This window comes from Amblyraja radiata, chromosome 17, assembly GCF_010909765.2.
Source record: "Amblyraja radiata isolate CabotCenter1 chromosome 17, sAmbRad1.1.pri, whole genome shotgun sequence".
Lineage (NCBI taxonomy): Eukaryota > Metazoa > Chordata > Chondrichthyes > Rajiformes > Rajidae > Amblyraja > Amblyraja radiata.
This window is the reverse complement of record NC_045972.1, coordinates 42,435,661-42,448,076: the sequence shown is the minus strand read 5'-3', so window position 1 is coordinate 42,448,076 and position 12,416 is coordinate 42,435,661.

Genomic DNA, 12,416 nt, shown 5'->3' with positions numbered 1-12,416 from the left:
GGGGTCCACTTCATCAGGGGCCCACTTGATATAGGGGGCCCACTTCATCAGGGGCCCACTTGATATAGGGGGCCCACTTCATCAGGGGCCCACTTGCCATCGGGCAAGCTGACACCCTGGCCAGTCCGCCACGGCTTCTGACAACAGAGACTGCACTGACCAGAGGTATGGAAAGGTGCAGAACAAAACAGAGACTGCATCAATGATTCAGGAAAGGTGGAGCCCACAATGGTCATTTGTTGGCTGGGGATGGGGTGATAGCGAAGGGATACAAACAGTGAAATTAGCAAAGGGACTAGGGTGGGGGAGGCATGGAGAGAGAGGGAATGCAAGGATTACTTGAAGTCAGAGAAATCAGCCATCATGCCCCATCCTGACTAGTGCAGCCAATGTATCAAAAGTCTTCTTGACCACCCTGTCTACCCATTACCACCATATCTTGTATCACCATCCTTTATAAGGTGATAATGTTAATGAACACTTTAATCCTTCTGGAGATCCGTTATTTTGGAATTATAGATTTGCACTTACCTAAACATCAACTTAGTATTGTGTTGAAATGTGTATTTATGCTGGCATTTTATTTTTGGAACAGGTTTCGAAGTTTCAAGCTGTGAGTTCATGTTTCCAGCCTGGGATCGACTGGCCACAGAGTTGGCAGTTGATGTGCACAATGAAACCATGTTTTCCAGCCTGCTGAGTGTTCGTAATGAGGCCCATCTGGGGGACAAAGCTGACGATGTGTTCAAGGACCATGAATGTTTGTATGATTCCAACCCACCAACCCCCCCCCCCTCCCCGAGAAGGATGGGCAAGAGACAAATAATGGTTTCTTTTGCCAATGAAACCACAATGCCAGATAACCTGCTGACTTCTCGAATTGGAGTTAAAATAATGGAATCACACAATCTAAAGGATTGGTAGCAAAGCCAGAATTTATTTGGCCCAGATAGACGGAAAGCTACAAGCAAGTGAGCACTATTGAAGTGCTCTCTGCAAGACCACAACAGAAGCATATTTACCATTTTGTTACCATTTTGGCACCATGTACCTCGGAGTTAAAAAAAAAATCGCCTGCCTACTATTCTTGACTGCATTTAACAAGCAGTTCAGTTTAGTTTATGGTCATGTGTACCGAGGTACAGTGAAAAGCTTTTTGTTGCGTGCTAACCAGTCAGCAGAAAGACAATACATGATTACAATCGATCTATTTACAATGCATAGATGCATCAAACGACATTGGATGTTGTCACTAACATGATAAGAAAAAGATACAGCGTCTAACTAGAGGAATAATCCATGACTAATTAAAAACCTTAACGGCATAAAATTCACCACAAATTAGCGCCTAAAATGTTCATAGACACAGCTGGAGTCAAAATACAAATGTGTGAAACTGTCTCAGCAAATTACATTAGAAAACAAAATCTGGCAGGGTGTGAAGCAGGTTAAAGATTTATCACTGTTTGGATCGCACTTTTACACACAATCATTATTTTTGTCAAAATTTATTAAAAGATGCCAATTATTGGAAGTAAGCAAAAGCGATTGAGCCAATCTTACCCTTTGAGTCAAAAATCAAGAGAATATTCAAAATTACAATTACTGAGAATGATATGGAAGTAAAAACAATATCAGAAAACTGGGGTCAGTTATTTAAGCATGACTTACATTGCGAATAGGGAAGTATCAAAGGCTGGTTACAGAACTCATCCAACTTCCCTCTATTTACAATTAAAGGATGCGGGAAGAGTCCAACCAGATTTATCTGTTAACATCCACTTTTGGTACATTTTCCCAGAAATGAAGGCTGGCAGCTCTGATCAAACCCCATTATATATACATCACTGCACGACGATGGCAGCCACACTATTTCTGGGGCTGGTCCAGTTGAGATCCTGGTCAATGGTGATCTCAATAAAATGCTTTCCACTGTGCATCGGTAGAAGCTGGTGAGGGTTGTTGGGGATATTAATTTTAGAGATACAGCACGGAAACATGCTGAACATCCTAAGCCTTCGGAAGAAGTAGAGATGTTAGTGTGCTTTCCTGACCATTGATTTCATATGGCTGGTACAGGACAAATTGCTGGTGATAGTAATCCCAAAACATAGTAATATTGGCCTGAAACAACTTTTATTCTCCAAGTTTTATTCTCCGCAGAAAATGTTTCCTTGCAGGTTTTGAAATAAACAGAAATGTGAGCGCCTAGAAAATTTGAGTCTCAAAATATCAGGTGACAAAGCACCACACAATTCAATGCCAATGAAAGTCATTTGCCAAAAACAAAATTAAAGACATTGTGTGAATCCAATTGCCAATGCTAGCAATTCAGACATGCATTGTGGCACCCTTTGCATTTCTGAATGCCATTTTAAAGATACTGCTTGCTGTGTCATGATCCAGAGATGATGAGTGGAGATCATGGAGATGTAGACCACACGTTGCTTTTGAGGCTTGCTTTCACATAACGCGAGGCAGCCCTAGGGCATCCAGGGCCGGGAACCCGCGACAGTTTGGATCCTTTTACATAACGTCCATAGTGGCAGCTCTCCCTTGAAATCCCCACAGGTCCAACATCTATATACGCATGAACTCACCAAAGAATCCCACCCCCTACAATCTGTCATCTGAGCACCAATCCACAATCTATTGTCTAACTTCAAAAAACACTCCCCAACCCAAAACACAATCTCTGAACCAAACCTCAACCAACATTCCTATTAATCCCTGGCATCTAATTTTCATCTCACTTTAGATTCCGCAGTCTGATCTTGTTCCACTCCCCCACTGATCTTGTGTCCAGATCCCGTTCTGATCCCCTGCAACTTATCCTCACCATGATCTTTTACCTCAGCTGATACTTACCCAACTTCCCTCTTAATCTTTGCCAGTTCATCTTGACACCCACCCCTTGCCTGATGACCCTGACTAAACCTCTAGGTCCTGGTATTCCTGACTGATTGCCAATGCTCTCCCCTGCAACTACCCTCTCCCAACTGCCTCCTCCAAGATATCCCATTGCAATCAATTATTTCCCTACTTCAGATATGGTATAGTTTACTTTAATTTAGTTTGGAGATACAGCGTGGAAACAGGCCCTTTGGCCCACCGAGTCCGCGCCGACCAGTAATCCCCGTTACACTAGCAGCACACTTCACACTAGGGACAATTTACCATTTTAACCGAAGTCAATTAACCTACAAACCTGCACGTCTTTGGAGTGTGAGAGGAAACCGGAGCACCCGGGGAAGACCCACGGCGTCACGGAGAGAACGTACAAACGCAGTCGCAGTCAGGATTGAACCCGCAAGGCAGCAACTCTACCGCTGCGCCACCGTGCCGCCCCTACATGGACTACCACTTTTTTTTCACCATTTGCTTCACATTGGCTAAGCGGATAAGGAAATAAACCTTTCAGAACTGTAAGACCTAATCAGTAATGGACAACACAATGAGTGCCCTCAAGGTAAACATTTATTACATGCTGTGTGTTGCCCCCTTAATAAGCCTGGACAGATGCCATTTAGAATGAATTAAATAAAGTACATTAATTGAACTTTCAAGTTATAGGCAATTTCTCCTCAACAATACAAGGCATCTACTAAATTCATACATGTCTACCACCTTTACATGTCCATACACCAGATGCAAAGAGTTATTGTAAATGATAAACAGAAAGATGTAAATCGAGTAAATTTTCAGTATCAGTACATGAATATTCAGTCTTATGTAGTAGATACTGACAAAATATTTTATATTCTGTACAGTTTCCACAAAAGGATTGATCAATCAACAACAGATATGCAATTTACATGTAAATCCCCTTAAGCAATAAATCATTTAATATCACTCTGTATCCTCAAGAAAAGGTAGCAACATTTTGAAAACTCTGCCAGCAACCAACTCTTTGAACTCTTTTTAATTACTGTTTGTAAATTAAATATATTCCCTGCAGCAAGATTTCTACAATTAGCAATGCTACTCAAAAATTCCAAATTAATACACAACAAAATCCAGATCACAGTTTCCTATAATATGTTTTGAATAACTGAAGCAGGTTACTCAATACAAATTATTTTAAATCTACTATTTATGAGATACTGCACCCACTGTTATTAACTCACACACAAGATTGAATGGTGTGAAATGTGAGGCAAAGCTACAACATAGTTTTGTTGGAACTATAAACTTAGCTGCAGACCACAATAGACACATACGCTGCTAAGATGTGTCTTGGGGTTATGCTTTAAGCCAGCACCTTCAGCTGTGTTGAGGGAAATAAGGTAGTTTTCTGTTGCTACAAACTATAGATGGGATTGACATTCTGTTATCGCCTCAGTGTGGCATTATTCCAGCAGAGAGGCGATGCATCTTAAGTGAATTACTGATATAAATGGAAGTGCCTTGTAATCTTTAATCCCTCGATGTTAGGATTTCAAAAATCAGATACTAAACATTCTCTGCATTCATCCCTCCCTGTTGTTGCATACTTCTGGGGTTTTATAGACCGCACTTGGAGTATTCAGACTGCATTTAGAGTATTCAGACCACATTTGGTGTACCAAGGTCGCATTTGTAATATTGTGAGCAGTTTTGGACCCCGTATCTGAGAAAGGATGTGCTGGTGTTGGAGAGGGTCCAGAGGAGGTTTACGAGAATGCTCCTGGGGATGATTCGGTGAACGTTTGATGAGCGTTTGACGGCACTGGGCTTGTACCCGATGCAGTTTAGAAGGATGAGGGACCTCATTGAAATTTAACAAATAGTGAAAGGCCTGGATAGAGTGGATGTGGAGAGGATGCTTCCACTAGTGGGAGAGTCTAGAACCAGAGGGCATGGCCTCAGAATAAAAGGATGTACAGTACCTTTAGAAAAGAGATGAGGAGGAATTTCTCTAGTCAGAGGGTGTTGAATCTGTGGAATTCATTGCCACAGACGGCTGTGGAGGCCAAGTGATTGGGTATTTTTAAGGTGGAGATTGAAAGATTCTTGCATTATTCCAGAAGAGAGGAGATCCATCTTAAGTGAATTACTGACATACATGGACAATGTCTTGTAATATTTTATCCCTCTATGTTAGGATTTCAGAAATCAGAGACCAAACATTCCCTGTATTCATTCCTCCCTGTGTTTGCAAACTTCTGGGTTTTATATATTGATGCAAAGCAGTGCTCACTAGTTGAATTTGGAAGCACCTGCTTCTCAGGAGGAATTTAGAGGTGCAACCTCAATCAATCAATCAATCAATCAATCAGTTTTATTTGTCACATTGCACATAAAGTGCAAGTGAAATGAATTTGTCAGCAGCGGTATAATAATAAAGAACACACAATACACAATAAAAATGTAACACAAACATCCACCACAGCATTCATCACTGTGGTGGAAGGCACAGAAATTGGCCAGTCCTCCTCCATTTTCCCCCGTGGTCGGGACCTCAACCCTCCGCAGCCGCCGCTGCGGGCGTCCAGATGATAAAGGACAAGGTAAAAGTCAAGGTAAGTCCAGGATCGGCTCTTCCCCACCGGAGACCGCGGCTTCAGGCTGGTGTAGGCCGCAGGCCGGCGGTCGAAGATTTAAAATTTGCGCCGCAGCCAGAAGCACCGCAGACTGCAGGGCCGGCGGTCGAAGCTCCCCTCCAGGGGTGATGGTAAGTTCACGCCGGGCCCGCGGTAGAAGTTGGCCGCGGGCCGGCATTCGGAGCTTCTTCATCCCCCCGGGTCCCCCACGAGGGATCCTGGGCTGCAGACGCCGCGCCAGCTGGAGCTCTGCAGACCGCGGCTTCAGGCAGTCGGCTGCCGCGGGCCAGGGAAACGGAGCTCTCCCCTCCAGCGAGGGCTCGCCCGCTCCACGCCGAGTCCGCACTGCGCCCGCCGCTGAAGCCCCGGGAGCGTCTCCGGGAAAGGCCGCGCCGATCCTTGTTGTTAGGCCACGGGGGAGGCGACCTGGAAAAAGCCGCCTCTCCGTGGAGGAGGCGACCGAAGCAGTTTCCCCCTTACCCCCCCACACCAACCCCCACACAAAACACACCGTGAAACATCAAAAACATACTGTAAAACATACTAAAAAAACTAAAAAAGTAGAAAAAAACGGACACGCTGCTGACAGGGCGCCGGCTTGCAGCTCCCCCACCGACCTACCGACCTAGTCCCAATACCACAATGTTTGTAAATGTGGAGAAAGTATGCGTTCATGGTGCATTTGCATGGCTAGACATGGTGCACTTGGCCTTGAAACCAGCTAGGTAAAGACATTTTCTCCAACTGCAAAGAAATGTAACGCCGTTTTTCGATTGCCATAGGCTGATTATTTTAAGATCCTATTGTGCAATTCAATCAGCTGGGAAAAAATTGGGAAAATCTAAGCAAGAAAGCACATTTTACAACATAACTTGCAGTCTAGCAGACATGTAATACAAACCTGTCTCAATATGATTGCAGAGTGCTGGGTCCATGTAAGTCAGGTTCCTGGCATTTACACAAGCCAAAAATCTATATTGGCTTAAAATGCTCGGACAGGTCGTAAACTGTGTGAGAGTGGAAATACATATCATCCTCTAATAAATGATTTTCTGGTGACCCTGGCCCAACATGGCCTTTGACCATACTTGGTCGGTGGATGTTATGGTCTTCACCGTCTATGCTAATCGCACAATTTACAGTTTTAACGATAACATTTTGAATGTGAATGTTAAATATGGTTAGTGCAATTTACATTTTTTTGGTGTTAAATCAGCATCAATAGTGTCGAAGTGCAGATGGTTGAGAGCTTCACATTCCCAGGCATAAATGCCTGTCCTAGACCAACCACGTTGAAGCTACAGCCAAGAAAACACCACAACCTCTACTTTCTCAGAAGATAAAGGAAGTTCATCAGGTCTCCAAAGACTCTTAGTGACTTCTACAGTTGCACCATAGAAAGCATCCAAAAGTTTGCCAAAGACCACAAGAAATTGCAGATAAATAGCTCAGTCCATCACTCAGATCAGCCTCCCCACCATCAACTCCATCCACACTATACATGGCCACTGGAAAGCAGCCAACATCACCAGGGACTTTTTTACTCTGGTCATTCCTGATTCTCCCCTCTCCCATCAGGCAGAAGATACAAAAGCTTGAAAGCACCTACTACTAGATTCAGGAACAGCATCTTCCCCCACTGTCATCATACTCCCTTAGACTAAGGTGTGGCCCCGATCTTCCAACCTACCTCATTGCAGACCTTGGAGTTTTTCTCCGTAACTGTAACGCAATTCATTCTTTTGCCTATTTGTAACAGATCTATTTTATGAATGTAATTTGTTGCACCACATGCATACTCTAACATCATTTTGTGATCACTTTAATAACTCCTGACAAGATATAATGCAATTAATATCAAAATGATTTAGTCTATCACATTGAAGGATGAGGATTAATATCAAAATGGTTTTGTCTATCACAGTGAGGATTATTTTGAGAATATAAGATCACTGACAGACATAAACGGATGGATGTTTTTTTTTACAGAAGGGTAAAAGCACTTTAATTTTATTGACATGCAATTTTAAGATAAATCAGTTAATTTAGCAGCTGGATCCAAATTCTTTTGAAGCAATAAAAAAAAAAAAAATCATTTGCCAAAATTGCATTAATTGACAAGCTGAAACTTATTATTAGTACTCAAAAGGCTTTTTTTCAGATCAAAGGACTCACGATAGACAGTGAGGCAGTTGTTCCAGTTTCCTTGTTTTCTTAAAACTTTCATGGAAAATATCTTTGTAATCAGGATCTGTAAGCGCGGCTGCCTTCATTTGGAAGTCAAGTCTAGAGATGAGAATAACTGGTTTAGCACAAATTGTGTTCAATTTTCAGGAGTATTTACCTGAAAGCATTTCACACATTTGTCGAAAGCGTGTTTTATTAGGGGACATCTGTCTAGCTGTGAAATGCAATGTAAAGGAGTCAAACTAGATTGCGATTTTTTTTAAATTAGACTTGCTGTCATTTCAAAAGTGGCCTTTAAAAACTACTTTCCAAAAAGAGAACAACTACATATAAACAAGATTGCATCATGATAAAATAATGAGGGGAAAAGTTAATTAGGAAAAGGAAATTAAAAGTGAGTCAGTGGAAATTAAACATCAAATGTTGAAGCCACATTCCTCATTGTCCACCTTAAAGAAAGCTATGCTTAAAGATTTAGCTATCGTTGTAATGTACATTTCTCTGTAGGAAATCTCACAGGAGCCCAGACCATCACGCAAACCAATCTCCCTTCCATTGACTCCATCTGCACTTCATGCCTCGGCAAGCCAATAGCATAATCAAGGACGGGTCTCACCACGACTACAACCTCGTCTCCCCTCTCCCATAAGGCAAGAGGTACAGAAATGTGGAAACGCACACCTCCAGATACAGGGACAGTATCTTCCCAGGCAATTGAAACGTCCTACCAACATCTAGAGAACAGTCCTGAGTGACTATCCACCTCATTGGACACCCTTGGAATACCTTACAGAGGATCCAAAAGTCTCCAGTGAGTACTTCCTTAAAAGATTGAGGAAATTTGATATGTCAATGAAAACTCCGTCAAAACTTTACAGATGTACATTGGGGAGCATGCTGACTGGTTGCATCACGGCCTGATTTGGGAAATCCAATGCCCAAGAGCGAAGGAGTGAAGTAGATGCCTCCCTGTCCATCACATGAACTGACCACCACTCCATCAAAGGCACCATTAGGAGGTGCTGCCTCATAAAAGGTAGCCAATATCATCAGTATCATCATGCTCCTACCATCGGGAAGAAGGTACAGGAGTCTGAAAACTGGGCTGAAGAGCAGCTTCTTCCCAGCAACCATCAGGTTCTTGAACACTACACAAGACTAACTCCATGAGATAGACAGATTTTTGATTAGTACGGGTGTCAGGGGTTATGTGGAGAAGGCAGGAGAATGGGGTTAGGAGGGAGAGATATATCAGCCAGGATAGAATGGCTGAGTAGACTTGATGGGCCGAATGGCCTAATTCTATTCCTATTCCTTATGACCTTATGACATAACCTCGACAATGATGATTTTCTATGGACTGTCTTTGGCTACATTACATACTTTGTTTCTTGCAATATTATGATTACCTAGTATTATGGTTATTAATTTTTTGCCTGAGCCGCTGAGTTCCCCCAGGACTTTGTGTTTTGCTCAATAATAATTGCTCTATAAAATCATGAGAGGAATAAATCAGGTGGATGCACAGAGTCTCTTGCCCAGAGGAGGGGAATCGAGAACTAGAGGGCATAGGTGAAGGGGGAAAGATTTAATAGATATCTGAGGGGTAACGGTGATGGGTGTATGGAACGAGCTGCCGGAGAAGGTAGTGGAGGCAGGTGCTACCGCAACATTTAAGAAACAATTAGACAGGTACATGGATAAGACAGGTGTAGAGGGATATGGGCCGAGTGCAGGGTGGTGGGACTAGTGTAGATGGGACATGAATAATGAATAAGTGAATAAATTGAATGTTTAAGTTTATTGGCCAAGTATGTACACATACAAGGAATTCAAGAGAGAGCTAGATAGGGCTCTTAAACATAGCAGAGTCAGGGGGTATAGGGAGAAGGCAGGAAAGGGGTACTGATTGAGGATGATCAGCCATGATCACATTGAATGGTGGTGCTGGCTTGAAGGGCTGAATGGCCTCCTCCTGCACCCATTGTCTATTGTCCATTGAATTTGCCTTGGTGCTCCGCTCGCAAGTAACAACACGACATGCAGTAAACAATTAAGAATAAAACATTAAAAACATTAAGAATAAAACATTATAGTTTAAACATGTGAATTAAATAAAATACCAGAGCAAAAGGAGGCTACAGACTTTTGGTTATTGACTAGAACTACTACTCGTGGAAAAAAGCATGTTGGTCATTGTGGGCAAGTTGGGCCAAAGGGCCTGTCTCCACACTGCATGATTATATCTCAAACCACCTCTAAATTGAAAGTTAGAATAAAAACAATCTGTTTACCAGCATGCCATGCACTGCACAATAATTCTGTACTGGACTTGCAAATCTTCTCAGTATCGCATGTGGGGGATTACTGACTACGTTTCTGGCTAAAGGCACTATTGCCAAATTTATAAACTCCAATATAATCAAGCTCATTTGGCTATAAAAATGGTGATAGAGATTATATTTAGGTAATCCAATGTTTATAGCTTTCGTTTTACAAGCAGAAACAACAGTTTAACACAATTAATTGGCACTTGTACTTGAAACAAAATTAACAACTGCACAAGCCATTCCATAAAGTATTTTGAAGGACAATAATAAAATGGAGGTTGGCACCTTCAAGGAGTCCCTCAGCACTGTCAAATGGATCAATATCTGCCAAATGCAGGCAGGTGGGGCTAGTGTAGATGGGACACGTTGGCTAGTGTTGGGCCAAAGGGCCTATTTCCTTACTATGACTCTATAATGTTGAAGAATCAATGTTGATCTCAAAGATAGGTTTCCTGCAAACCGCCTCAAATCATCAGAGACCCAGATTCGATCTATGAGGAGTTTGCACGGTCTCCCTGTGAACCATAAAAAGTCAGGATTAAATGATAGCTTCTTTTTTGAGATGAACTTGTATGCTAACTATTAGATAATTGTTTAATAAGTGACTTCTCAGTTGGAAAAAAAAAGGCAATTAAATCCAGGCACGCCATATATTTATAGGTTAGAATAAGCAGACGAAATAAAAAACAAAATGCATCTGTTGGAAAGTTGTTCTCTTTACCTCAAGAATATCCACACTTAGAAGCGCATTGCTCGCTCTGCCTTAGCGACTGTTAAATTCCTACATTATAATGAAACAGCAAATAACATGGACAACACCCATGTTTTGTAACACTGGCCTGTTTATTTTTTTAATTTCGTCTGTTCAATGAGTCACAAACCTATAAAAATAAGAAGGCGTGCTTGAATTTCATTGCCAGTTTTTTTCCAATGAGAAGTCACTTATTACACAATTATCTAATAGTTAGCATACATCTCAAAAAAATAGCTATAATTTAATCATGATATTTTTTTAATTTATCATCAATCCAAATTTTAAACTCTCATAATATAACTCAACCATATCATCAACTTCCCAGAGCATTTTATACATTTCCATGTACAATTCATATAATTCCACAAATAGGAACAGTAAACAATATCTTTAAATAATGGACGTGGCGATGTGTAGTAACATTACATCTTGCGATCCATTGTAGTTAACTGGTTTTTATCCTTTCCCTTCATAAGAAGCCATGGGATTGACCTCCAGCTAGCTTTGGCAGTTGTTCTATCAACCTGGTAGATTTCCTTACAGAAAATAAATTAAAAAGGTGTGACCTTGCTGTAGGCTTCGAGTGAAAATGAGGTACATCTTGTCAGAAGCCGAAGAGCTTTTTTTGAAACAAGGTTTGTTCAATTTGAAAGGATGCAGTATCACTGAGATCAGCAGTCGAGATAAGGCAGGAGGATGGAAAAAAAAAAAAGGGGGCGAAGCGTTTTCACCAAGCGAAATTAAAAAAGAAGGACAGAGAGAATCCACTCAGCAACACACTGGGCTTTTTGTGCGTTTATCTGGGTCACATCAGCCACACCTTGTCCCTGTGCTTCAAGCTTTGCCCCCCCCTTGTTGAACACACAAAGGTTGTCATGTCAGGGGAATAATGAGGATTGCACGTAGATATAAATCGCAGGACATATTTGCCTGACAAATACTACACCCCTTCCTCCCAGCAGGTCACCTAAGAGACGTTTCATCCGCCCATATTTGACACACACAACAGAAAAGATGAACATAATCTCTTGATCTAGGCTGCTGAACTACTAGCAGTAGACCGTGCTAAAACTTTCCGGGGATTGTGCGGCGAAAGAAAATGACTTGTCTTCCACAAATGGTTTGCATCATCAATTTTAAAATGAAGCAAAATATTTCACTGAAATTATAATCCGTGCAAACCTTCATTAAATTATGCAGTCATTTTTAACTTAATGGATGGCGTTATGCTCCTGCTGAGAGATCAAAGGATGTGGAACAATAAAATGTCCCACTGACTTGCAACTAAAAATATTGCTGTCTATATCACTGAGCTGTTAATAGTTTTCATCATATTTTCCTCCTCTCAGAATTTTTGCAACAAGTATACGCATGTTGCTCTCTTAGCTGCCATAATAATTCAACATTCAAAATGCAAATATAGGGTGCTGTCTGTATGTAGTTTGTATGTTCTCCCTGTGACCTGTGTGGGTTTTCTCTGGGTGCTCCAGTTTCCTCCCACACTCCATAGACGTGCAGGTTTGTAGGTTATTTGGCTTGGTAAAATTGTAGATTGTCCCTAGTGTGCATAGGACAGTGTTAGTGTACGTGGATCGCTGGTCGGCGTGGAATCGGTGGGCCGAA